Raw genomic sequence first — 13551 nt, 5'->3', positions numbered from 1 at the left:
GCATTGCCAGAGGTTGTGGTAAGAGCAGATAGCGTAGCTGGTTTTAAGAAAGGTTTGGACAATTTCCTAGAGGAAAAATCCATAGTCTGTTATTGAGAAAGACACGGGGGAAGCCATTGCATGCCCTGGATCGGTAGCATGGAATGTTGCTACTCCTTGGGTTTTGGCCAGGTACTAGGGACCTGGGTTGGTCACCGTGAGAATGGGCTACTGGGCTTGATGGACCATTGATCTGACCCAATAAGGCTATTCTTGTGTTCTTCCTCTGCTAAATGCTTCTAACTAAACCAATCTACAACAGTCAAACTCCTGTCTAGTACTAATCATTATAAAACATAGTAAATGATGGCAGATAAAGACCTGAAAGGTCCATCCAGTTTGCCCTGCAACTACATACATTACAATTTCATGATTGAATTGTCTTTTTCTTTGTTTCTTCTGGACCACAAACCTTAGAAGTCCACCCGGTACAGTCCTTAGGTTCCAACTACTGGAGTTGCTGTTGAAGCTTACTCCAGCCTATCTAAACCATCTCCTTTGTGGGATTTAGACAGTGAAAGTTTGCCCATTACTATTCCAGTTAGAGATCCTCTGTGTTCATCCCACGTTTATTTGTTGTTTTTTTTTAATTCTGTCACCATTTTCCTCTCCATCATCTCCCTCAGGAGGTCATTCCAGGTATCCACCACCCTCTCAGTAAAAAATAATTTCCTAACATTACTCATAAGTCTACCATCCCTCAACCTCAAATTATGTCCTCTAGTTTTACCAATTTCCTTTCTCTGGAAAAGATTTGGCCCTATACCAATACCTTTCAAACACTTAAATGTCTGTATCTTATCACCCCTATCTCTCCTCTCCTCCAGAGTATACATATTGATGTTCTCTAGTCTCTTCTCGTACTTCTCTTGGCTCAGACCCCCTACCATTTTCGGTGCTTGCTTCTGGATTACTTCAAGTCTTCTTATATCCTTGGCCAGATATGGCCTCCAAAACTGAACACAATACTCCAAGTACATAAGCAATGCCTATGCTGGGTCAGACCTGAGGTCCATCATGCCCAGCAGTCCACTCACGCGGTGGCCCAACAGGTCCAGGACCTGTGCAGTAATCCTCTATTTATACCCCTCTATCCCCTTTTCCAGCAGGAAATTGTCCAATCCTTTCTTAAACACCTGTACTGTACTCTGCCCTATTACGCCCTCTGGAAGCGCATTCCAGGTGTCCAATACTCGTTGGGTAAAGAAGAACTTCCTAGCATTCATTTTAAATCTGTCCCCTTTCAACTTTTCCAAGTGTCCTCTTGTTCTTTTATTTTTCGAAAGTTTGAAGAATCTGTCCTTCTCTACTCTCTCTATGCCCTTCATGATCTTATAAGTCTCTATCATATCCCCTCTAAGTCTCCTCTTCTCCAGGGAAAAGAGACCCAGTTTCTCCAATCTCTCAGCGTATGAGAGGTTTTCCATCCCTTTTATCAAGCGTGTCGCTCTCCTCTGAACCCTCACGAGTAACGCCATATCCTTCCTAAAGTACGGAGACCAATATTGGACACAGTATTCCAGATGCGGGCGCACCATCGCCCGATACAATGGCAGGATAACTTCTTTTGTCCTTGTTGTAATACCCTTCTTGATTATGCCTAGCATTCTATTTGCTTTCTTAGCGGCCGCTGTGCACTGTGCCGTCGGCTTCATTGTCATGTCCACCATTACCCCCAAGTCCCTTTCTTGGTTACTCTCATTCAATAATATCCCTCCCATCGTATAGTTGTAACTCGGGTTTCTGTTTCCAACATGCAATACTTTACATTTCTCAACGTTGAACTTCATCTGCCATCTCGCCGCCCATTCCCCCAATTTGTTCAAGTCCCTTTGCAATTCTTCGCATTCCTCTTTAGTCCCAGCTCCACTAAATAGTTTTGTATCGTCCGCAAATTTTATTATCTCACACTTCATGCCTGTTTCTAGATCATTTATGAATATATTAAATAGCAGCGGCCCGAGCACTGAGCCCTGCGGAACACCACTCGTGACCCTTATCCAGTCCGAGTAGTGGCCCTTCACCCCTACCCTCTGTTTCCTACCCACCAACCAGTTTCTGATCCATCTATGTACGTCTCCGTCCACGTACGTGAAGTAGGTCTTCACCAATGACTTGTAGAGGGGTATCAACCCTTTCTTCTGCTGGTTACACTGCTTTGTCACCTTCAGATTCTCAGACACTGTCACCCCAAGGTCCCTCTCCATGTCCCTAAGAGGAAAGGCTAAAACAGCTAGGACTCTTCAGTTTGGAGAAGAGATGGCTCTGGGGTTATATGATAGAGGTCTATAAGATACTGAGTAAAGTGGAAAGGATAGATGTGAATCGTTTGTTTATTCTTTCCAAAAATACTAGGACTAGGGGACATGCAATGTAGCTACTATGTATTAGATTTTAAAAGAAACTGGAGAAAATATTTCTTCACATGAAGTGTAATTAAATTCTGGAATTCGTTGCTGGCGAATGTGGTGAAATCAGTTAGCTTAACAGGGTTTAAAAAAGAGAAGTACATAGGACATTATTGAGATGGCTTGGGGAAATCCACTGCTTTTTCCTAGGATAAGCAGCATAAAATCTGCTTTACTACTTGGGATCTAGCTAGGTACTTGGGACCTGGGTTGGGCCATTTTTAGAAACAGGATACTGGGCTTGATAGACTTTTGATCTGTCCCAGTATGGCAATTCTTATGTTCTTGTGGATCTCTGAATGAAACTCACAAGTTACTAACTAAGCTTTTCACTTAAACTTATTGACTTTCAATCTCAAAATAATTTTATATAGTTAAATAACTGTGATTGTAGGAATCCAGGAAGGGTGGCCATATTTTGAGGAACAAATTGGCAGTCTCTGATGCTTGTTTCTCTCTTTTGAAAGAGGAAACTAACTATTTAGTTACATATACTTCAGTTTAAGTCTTTCAGAAATGATTAATGGGTGGATGAAGAAAATTAATGCCTAGAAAGAGATTATATAGTTTTAAGAAAGAAACAAAGAATGGGACTAAAGTCTTTAATAGCCCATATCGAGTAGCTCTTGAAGTGCTGGAAAGTATGCATTTAGACTACAGATTAAAATATTGTAAATTGGGGGTTAGACAGGCAAGAGCTGTCTTGGATCACAGTATAGAGAGAAAAGAGCATGAGATGTTGAATTAAAAACATGACATTGAGTGAAAAAGTAACCTGGATAGATTTTCAGTTATGGTACGGACGGAGATGGGAAAAGCCCAGTCATTATCCAGTATAACCAATATGAATGTTTTATAGCCCCAGAAATGCTTGTGGGTGGATAGAGCACCTAGTTTTAAAGAGTAGAGCACCACATACAGCTTCTGAACTGTAAATATAAGAAAACAGTTGTAAGTAAACTTAAACATATGTCATGAGAGTGTTTAATGGAATTTTTAGCTAAACTGGGCCCTATTCTATATATGACACCCAAAAATTGGTACTGACTAGAACGGTGCATTGTGTGATTCTATAAAAGGTACATGCACCTTATAGAATCACGCTAAGTGCCTGTGCATGTCATAACTTTTAGGCGCACCCATTTAGGCTAAGGAAAACCAAAGTTGTGCACACATTAGTTGTATTCTATAAGTGTGTGCCTACATTTTAGGAACGGCCATGCTCCTCCCTACCGATGGAAGCACGCATAAAGTTTAAATTCGTCTGCATCTGCTTTAAAGCGCTAAACGGACTTGCCCCTAAATACATAATTGACCTTTTCTCCTTCTCTGCCAACAGACACAAGAGAAGCTCTCATTCCTACTTCGTTTCCCCCCCAGTTAGAGGTTGTAAACTGAAAAAACACTATGAACACCTTCTTTCACATTAAGCAACATTGTGGGGTAAAGACCTAGATCAACTGCTTTTGCCCATTACTTATGAGGAATTCAGAAAACGTCTAAAAACTCAACTGTTCCTAAAGTATCTAGACAATTGACCCACTCATCTTCTTTCTCCTCCATAGTGATTCCTCTGTCCTATTAATCTCTTTCTCCTCAACAACGCATTTCCAGTCCTATTAACTCTCCTCTTCCCCCCTCTTAAATTCAATCAATTTGTACCTTGCTTAATCTATTATAAACCGCATAGAACTTAACGGTATTGCGGTATATAAACTGTTATTATTGTTGTTATTATTTTTCAGATTCACACACTAGAATGGTGTGTAGCACTTTATAGAATATATCTAAGTTATGCGTGTAACTTTTAATTAGTGCCAATTAGCATTGAATATGAGGTGTTAATTACCAATTATCTACGCTGATTAGGCTTGTTCATTAAGTTGTGTTCGCAAATCGGCTGTGTGCAATGATTTGTGTGTACAATTTATGGCACCATATACAGAATTTGGGAGATCATGTGTAAACAAGGAAAGGGTGACGTTTCTGACTGGTTTAATTGCTTTGAATATCAACCCCTAAATGTACACTTACCTCTGAAGGAACTGCTATTTTATACATTTAGATGCCCAAGTGGCACATAAATATTGCGGCCCAGTTATAGAATTGCCCTTGTAGAGGGTAATTCTGTACAGTGGTTACTAATACTTGCACATTGAACATATGTTTAGTATACTAAAGTCTCAAAGATGGCTCTATTCTCTGGTGTCACTATAGATTTATAAGTTATACGGGTAAGTTATTTTGCCTCCACAATACCCCATATCCTGACTCCTGTTTGGCCGCACAACTTTGGGCATATAACAGTTTCATCCATCCAAAATTAAGTTCAAGTGCCTTCAGTTTAAAAAAAACAACAAAAAACACTTAAGTGGTCGGTGCAGCCACCAGCTTCATAAGTATGTTTGAATATTAACATCCAAGTTTATTTTGGTTTAATTCTAGAGTGGCTCTATGCAATTGCTTTTTCATTGTCTATTAGTATTGTATTTATTTTGTTTGAGTGTTTACTGATGATAAAGCAGATCTGAATGACACCGTTTAAAGTTTATAGCTCAGGTGACACCCAGTGGATTGTTAGACTAATTGCTGAGAGCTTTTATATAATAAGCACACAAACCGAATATTGCTTTCTCTGAGTGTATAATGTTTATGCTTATATTTATTGATTTTATTCATAATGCCAGAGGCTGGGCGGTCGAGGAGGTGCAGCCTGCCTATGTTAGTCCTGGCAGTGATGGCCCTCCGAGCTTGCCCCAAGTAACATGGCGGCTGCCTGGAGGGAGCCTGGCCTTTGGTCCGCCCCACTTCCCGACTCTCCCCTGCTCCCTCTGATGTCATCCCTGACGTCAGAAGAGTTGGCCGCCTCTCATTGGGTGTGATGGGAGAGGGGGCGGAGCTACCCTCCTGCTGGCAAAATTCAAATGCTGAACACCTGGGAGCCTCAGCTTTTCCTTCGTGCTTCTGGCATCCAGATTGCTGCCACTCTCCTGCCACTTAAGTTTCTCAAGTTTAAGCAGCAGTTAGAAATTTATGCTAGTAAGAAGTGTGCCAGCAGTCCGTACCCTTATTGTACATGGCAGAGTCAGGTAATAATAATAATTTATTCTTATATACCGCCAGACCACGAATGGTTCTAGGCGGTTCACAGCACATAAGGCTGAACATCCAGCAAATATACAGTTAAAAAAGATACATCAATTTCTAGAATGTACACAATACATGTTGTATTTAAAAAGCATTAGGAAGCTTGGGTTACAAATTTGTCAAATAGCTGTGTCTTTAATAGTTTTCTTAAAAAATAATAGGATGAGACTCCTGGCATGATTTTTCCAAACCAGGCGTTCATTTTGGCTGCCTGGAAAGACAGAGTTCTCTCGAGAAATCTCTTCAAACGACATGATTTGACAGTAGGATATGTGAATAACTGGACTCTACGTGTGGGTTTATTAGAGTGATTTAAAGAGAAATGGGAAACAAAGTAACCTGGGAACATACCGAAGATTGATTTGAAGCAAATACATGCGAATTTGAATAAAACTCTAGCCTCAATCAGTAGCCAGTGTAATTTTTGGTAATAAGGAATAACATGCTCCCATTTTTACAGACCGAAAATCAGTCGGACAGCAGTGTTTTGAACCACTCTTAGTTTTTTGAAGATTTTCTTATAGGTGCACAGGTAGATTATATTACAATAATCAAGGATACTCAGTATTGATGACTGAACTAACAAACGAAAGGAAGTTGTATCAAAATATTTCTTAATGGTTCGGAGTTTCCAAAGAACTGAGAAACTTTTCCTGAGTAACAAATCCGTATGTTGTTCTAAAGTAAGGTGTCAATCTAAAGTCACTCCCAATATTTTTATGAACTGTTCTATAGGATAGTCGAAACCATTTAGATGTATCATTGATTCTTTAATCTTATCACTAGGACTTGCAAGAAAAAATTTAGTTTTTTCAGGGTTCAGTTTCAATTTGAAATCAATCATCCAGAATTCAATCTGTTTCAGAATAGTTGCTTTAAAATTTGTTATCTCAACTGTCAGACACGTTAGGGGGATGACTATAGTGATGTCGTCAGCATAAATATAAAACCTAAGATTTAAACTTTGCAAGAGGTTTCCCAGTGATGCCAAGGTAAATATTAAACAGGGTCGGAGATAAAGGTGAGCCTCGAGGAACCCCACATATGTTTACCCAACGATAAGAGAGTTTATCATCCTTGAACACTTGGTACGATCTACTACTCAGGAAACCTCGGAACCAGTTCAGGACATTTCTCGAAATACCAATAGATTCTAAGCAGTCAGTTAAAATAGTATGGTCGACCAGATCAAAAGCACTACTTAAATCAAGTTGCAGAATCAAAGCGCTTGTACCCTGATTCAATAATGTGTGAAGATAATCTAACAGGGAAGCCATGACTGCTAAGAAGTGTGCCAATAAGTTGTACTCTTATTGTTGATGTTGTCACAACGGTTTTATGCACCCGAGCCCTGAAAATTCCAGCCAAATATTGAGACTGGACTCATGCGGTGAGAGCATACCATGCCTAAGGGCAAGACATTGCCCACCTTGCTGGCTTGCATGGCAGGTGGACTAACGGAGTGATGCAGTGGCCTTGCTGAAAAAGGAGGATGGCAGGTCACAGAAGGGACTGAAGGGCATGCTCCCTCGCTGGAGGTCAAGGTGAGGAGCAAATCTGGAGAGGGCTTATGGCTCAGGTGCTTCCTAGGGTGTTATTTCATGTATATCATTAATAAAGTTGTGGCCTTTATTCCCAGACCTGTCTCTGTGATTTTATTCATAATGCCAGGGGCTGGGCAGATGAGGCTGTGCAGCCTGCTTATGTTAACAAAAAGCAGGCACAAGATAATGTAAGCTGGTGCCAATCGATCAACAGTGATTGACAGCTGATTAAAAACATGCTCAGCTTATAGGGGCAAGAGTGTGGCACAGTGGTTAAAGCTACAGCCTCAGCACATTTTTTCTGTGCTGTTATTTGAGGATTGGGAGGGAGTACTGAATACCTCTTTAACATATATTTCAATACATTTAAATATAATTTCTAGCCATCTTTGGCATGCACTGTATGTTGATACCTTCGCTAGAACCCTCTGGACATTCTGCACATATTAATGTGCCTGCTGGTCCAGCGTTAATCGCCTTTAATGCAGGTGTTAGGTTTTGAGCATCAGCTCCTAAATCTCCTGAAAATGTTGGACATATTTTTGATGTATAATGTAGATTGAGCAGCACACAGTGTAGTAAATGATATACAGAGTGATCTTATCTGTAAAAGATTTTTTATCCCATTAAAAGAGCCTTATCTGTAGTTCTTTGTTTCACAGGACTTTATAAATTATTCCTGGTCAGTCAGGTGTTGTCCAGTATATCATCTATTATATTAGTATGCTGGACACTCCGTGCCATGTTCTATAAAGGATGCCTACATCAGGTGCTGCTAGCGACACCTAAGTTTGGAATCAGTGCCAATTTTCTTCTTAATTGGCGTGGTAATTGACCGCGATGGTTTTCAGCCAATCAAAAAAAAAAAAAGATAGATTAATCAATTTATGAGTTTGGCACTGAACTCTTAGGACGCCTAGCGACACCCAAGTACAGCCGCCTTCCCACGTCTAAGGATGCCTAACGACACCTGTCTGAAAAAGTAGGCTTGGTTATGAGCGGTAAATAGGCATGGTTGAATCCTAGGCATTGTTAGGCATCCGACATAGGCACCACCAAATTAGGTGAGTGAAAAGCCAGCCTAATGGAGCGGCGCTTATGTCTAGGATGCCTATCGATGCCTAAGACTGCTTAGGCGCCGCTAGGTGTGATTCTATAAACGGCGCCTAGAAGTTGATTGACAACTGCGCTGAGCAGCGCCTACAGTGTAAGCGCCGCTAGGCGCGGTTCATAAAATCCAGGCCTTTGTGCATTATACTCCAAAACTATATCTTTGCACCATTTTCAGGAGATTAAGAGGGGTATCCTATCCACTGAATGTCTGCATGTTTTTCTGACCTGTCAGTCACTGTTGCTCAACTGGCACCAGCTTAGCTTTCGTCTGCTTTTTTTCTGGTTCATGCAGTTCAGACAGGATAGCATTAGGGAGCAAGAAAAAGCTAACGCTGGCCATAGCTAACAATAAGCTTAGTGCTTATTGTTAGCTGAAACTATATGTTATTACTGGGCAGTAGCTAGCTGCCTCCTAATAACTTATAGAGAACTGTCAAAGTACTATTTGAGCACTTAATGTTATGGTTTAATTCAGATGCCATGGATAGCGTCGGATAAACTGTTTAAGCATGAAGCACGATGATGTTGTCAGCCACTGTGAAAGTTGTTTTCTCCCATCACTGACTTTATAAAGGGTTAGAATCACAAAGTAAACCGATCGTATACCGATCGGTTTGCGAGCCCTTTGCAACCCGATTTCCCTCCGACCTGATTCACTAACCTGTGTCCCTATCATCCTCCGAAGCACGCATGCAAATGAGGGGGAACAGTATTCAAATGATGGCAGGCAGCGATTCACAAGCCAAAACCCTGCAACACCGACTGGGTTGGCCGATCACAAACAAACAACTGCTGAGGACCAGTCGCTCAGGTCCTTTCCGACTGCACTGCCTTCTGCCGCCCTGCTCTTTGCCCTGTTTTTCTGCTCTCTACCCCGAACTCCTGCTTTTAGCCCCGATCTTCTGCCTGACCCCGAACTCCTGCAGCCCCGACTCTCCCACCTGCCCTGAACTCCTGTAGCCCTGACTCTCCTGCCTGCCCCGAATTCTTGCAGCCCCGGCTCTCCCACCCTTCCCTGCAGTGCAAGCCTGTGGTTTTAACCCGTGGGCTTAAAGCAGGTTAAAACCATGGGCTTGGGGGAAAAAAAACGTTTCCTACTGAGGCAAGGAAGATGGTCTGCGCATGCTCAAGGATCGCTCTCTAGCGATCCATGTGGTGGGTGGGGGGCGTGTTTGATAAAAGGTATGGAAAACCTTTCATACGCTGAAAGATTAGAGAGACTGGGGCTTTTTTCGCTGGAGAAGCGGAGACTTAGAGGGGATATGATAGAGACTTACAAGATCACGAAGGGCATAGAGAAAGTGGAGAGGGACAGATTCTTCAAACTTTCAACAACTACAAGAACGAGAGGGCATTCGGAAAAATTAAAAGGGGACAGATTCAGAACCAATGCTAGGAAGTTCTTTACCCAATGGGTGGTGGACACTTGGAACGCGCTTCCAGAGGGCGTGATAGGGCAGAGTACGGTATTGGAGTTCAAGAAGGAATTGGACAATTTTCTGAAGGAAAAGGGTATAGAAGGGTATAGATAGAGGGCTACTATACAGGTCCTGGACCTCATGGGCCACCGCGTGAGCGGACTGCTGGACATGATAGACCATCTGGTCTGACCCAGCAGAGGCACGGCTTATGTTCTTATGTCCCCATTTGCATGCAGGCCTTTAGTGAATTTGTCGGCCTGCATGCAATCAGGCATGGATTGGACACGGAATCGGGAGTTAGTGAATCTAGCCCTATGTCTTATTTGTAATAACAGAGTGATCAAGTCCATTAGATACTGCTTCTAGACTATTTATGGTTGTCTGTTGTTTGTGGAAGTTTAATGAGATGTGCAGAACTGTAGAACCCTTTTTCAAAACTCACTTAATCTTATCAGTTTGGACACAGGAATAAGCTACAGTAAATGAATCTTGCCTTGATGAACAGATTAATTGCATAGCTCAAAACTGACAAAAAAAATTGACTGAATCAGTTTAAGAAAAGGCCTTTTCAATTGATTCTAATGTACAAGGTTCAAACCTTTACAAAATACGTATCTGATTTTTGTTGTGGCAGGTCAGAGTTGGAAGGGCTGAGTTGCTATTTGGAATGCTTCCAGATTCAGTTACCTCTTCCTGTTGCCTTTCCTGTGCCTCTAAGAGCTTTGATGCTTCAGGAAGTGAAATGAGATTTTTCCTGTGGCGTGGAGTGATTGTGTTTGAAACTGGCCTGCTAGGCTTTCCTTGCTTTGCTTTTGCAGTTCAAGCACTAGCAGTTGGGTGTTCTTTAAAGTCGCTCCAGAATTCATCCTGCCTTTGACTAGATTAGGGATGATGTCATAGCATTAGATTACACCAGCCTGAAGCTTAAGGCTTTGAAGTCATATGAATGAATATAGCTCCATGCTGTGTTGGGGGACATTTCATAATCAATGCAAATATGAATAAACCTAATTATTCCAGTTTATCAACTGTCTTGTTTCAGATAGAGCTCTATACACAGTGTAAAACAGAACATAAGACATAAAAAATTAACCCCTTGATATCAGTCTGCTTTTTTTATGTTGAAACATTTTATTGAAGAAATCAATCAAATGTACAATAATACAATATATATGCTCATTACAATTACCGTATTTGCCGGCGTATAAGACGACTGGGCGTATAAGACGACCCCCCAACTTTTACAGTTAAAATATAGAGTTTGTTATATACTCGCCATATAAGACTACCCCTTCTTCCGCACACCTTCTGCACAACAAATAAAACTTAAAAGAACATCAGAATTTATTTCAACAATTTTAATTAATTCACTAAAGCTGAATAGAACAATAAACCCATGGGAGCTGCCATGCTATTTGTTTTCTAAACTGTTAACCAAACTGAAACTGTCAATGATAGAAGGAAGATAACACATAGAGGGAGAGAGCAAGTGCCGGGCAAGTCCCTAGCAAGTTTGCTGGCATGACAGTTTCCCTTTAAAAGCCTTCAAAAGCCTCCTGTTCGCCCCCGCAACTTCCTTAAGGGCTAGACTCCACACACGGCCGCATGTGCGAGAGACGTAGTAAAGAGAAAAGGGGTGGGGCCGCTGCTTCCCGCTGCGCAGGATGAAGGAGCTGGCACCCTTGTCACACTGATGTCCCGCCATGGCCCCGCTGATGTCCCGGCAGGTTTACTAGTACCGTAAGCACCGTAAGGAGGTAAGGAAGGAGATGTTAGGGCATGTAAAGTAAGGGCATGTAAACCAGTGTTCTTCAACCTTTTTACACCCGTGGACCGGCAGAAATAAAAGAATTATTTTGTGGACCGGCAAACTACTAAGACCGAAATTTTAAAAAACACATTTTCGCCCCATCTCCGCAAGCTCGGTCCCCACAAACCATCTGATCCCATCTGCACAAGCCTCAGTTATGATTTTATATTGAATGTATTTTATTAAAGTATAAAAAGAAACAATATTCTGTACAATTGTCATTTTATAAATATAAATATTCAGAACAAGGACCAACACAACCCCTGTCTCCCCTCCCCTTCACATATATCCCCTCTACTATCAAGAAAACTGAACAAGCCAAATTATTACAGAATGCTACACAGAAATATCATGCTAACAGAATACTGCAGTCACACATGACAGGAATAGTGTTAGGCTTTGCAGTCCACAGTTATGTCTCTAGCAGGATATATATTTCAAATCTGATATATTGTAATGACAAAATAGAAATAAAATGATTTTTTTCTACCTTTTGTGGTCTCTGCTTTCATCTTCTTTCCACTCTTCCTTCCAGCATCTGCCCATTCCATCCACTGTCTGGCCTCTCCCCCTTCCATATGTATCTGACTTCTTTCTATGCCCCTCTCCCCTTTCCATCCAGCCTGTGCCTCCTCTCTCCTTTTTACATCATTCATTCCAGCTTCACTGCTTTCTTCATTTTTATCTCTCCTACACCAGATCTAGCATCTTTATCCCTCTCTCATTTCTCTGCTGACCCCATTTCCAGCATCAATCTCTCTCTACTTTCTCATTCCTGTCTCTCCCCTTTCCCTCCTCTAATCTCCCTGCCAGCTGTTTCCTTCCTTTTTACCTTCTCCCTTCCCTCCTCCCCCCTATCCAATAGTAGCTCTCTTCCCAACTCTTTCCCTCTTCCCCTCCCAGCAGCATCTCTCTTTCTACCTCTCTCCAGGTGCAGTAGCAGCTCTCCCTTTATCCATCAGCTTCCCAGCCTCCAATAGTGGCTTCCTCTCCTTCCAGCAGCTCTCAGTACTTGCCTGCAGCAGTGATTTCCTTAGGCAGCCTTGGGTCCGTTGCCGCCTCTGAGGAAAGGGGAAGTTGCCAAAGTGAATCACTGCCCTGGTAAGTACAGAGCTGCTAGGAGAGGAGACAGCCACTGTTGAAGGCTCCCCATGATCTTACTCCTGCTGTGCCCTGCACATTCGCGACCCCCCCCCCAAGCCGGCAAAAACAGCTTTGCACCGCAGGCCCAGCCGCCCAAGATGGCCCCAATCGACATGCTGACCTCCCCGCACACGCTGACCATCTTCTCTCTGCCTGCACTTTCCCCGCGGCCCTCTTCGGCGACTCAGCAGGGGCAGCGATCAAGACAGGCTGCAAACATCGGGACCTTCCCTCTCTGAGTCCCGCCTATTTTGTTTCAACTTCCTGTTTCCGCATAGGCGAGACTCACAGAGGGAATGACCGCCTGTCTTGATCGCCCAAGGCTGGGAGGAACAGAAGATTTCTGCAAACACCATCGGGGCAGAAAATTTAACGGGTCCATCTCGCCGGTCCTGTGCGGACCGGCAGGAATTTTCTGCGGACCGGCGGTTGAAGAACTGTGATGTAAACAGTACCCGGCGTATAAGACGACCCCCGACTTTGGGGAAGATTTTAAGGTACTGAAAAGTCATCTTATACGCCAGCAAATACGGTAAATTCAAAGCTCAAATATTACATAAATAATTTTATCATTTCTCCAAAATATATTTTCCATATTACCTATTCATAATACCATATATACCCCTATACCTTTCCCACCCCTTCACATCTCCCCAAATTTTTTAAATATAACAATGTAATAAATCAATACTCAAATATACTCCACTATTTAAATTAGAGAGCCCACTCTCAACAGAAGAAAATGCCTCAGGTTTTCTTAAGGTAGGGCATAAATGCTCAAACCTCCTCCACCAACATCATCAGCAAAAAAAACTTCCGGAGAGAATGTGCCTATTACCACATTCTATTCTTAGTGCAGGACTGAATTAGCTAATGCTTCTAATTGTGAGAAGACGAGTGTTGTTTCAATTTTAGCCAACGTTTCA

The 13551-nt window shown here is 42.2% G+C and overlaps 1 protein-coding gene across 4 annotated transcripts in view; it reads left to right on the top strand.

Annotated features, from left to right (window-relative positions):
* Positions 1-13551, top strand: part of CAST (calpastatin) — a 285855-nt gene that overhangs the window by 71326 nt on the left and 200978 nt on the right. The window lies entirely within an intron of this gene.

Source organism: Geotrypetes seraphini, chromosome 1 (genome assembly GCF_902459505.1).
Source record: "Geotrypetes seraphini chromosome 1, aGeoSer1.1, whole genome shotgun sequence".
NCBI classification, from domain to species: Eukaryota; Metazoa; Chordata; class Amphibia; order Gymnophiona; family Dermophiidae; genus Geotrypetes; species Geotrypetes seraphini.
Note: the sequence above shows the minus strand (reverse complement) of the source record. Positions and strands in the feature narration are given on the sequence as shown.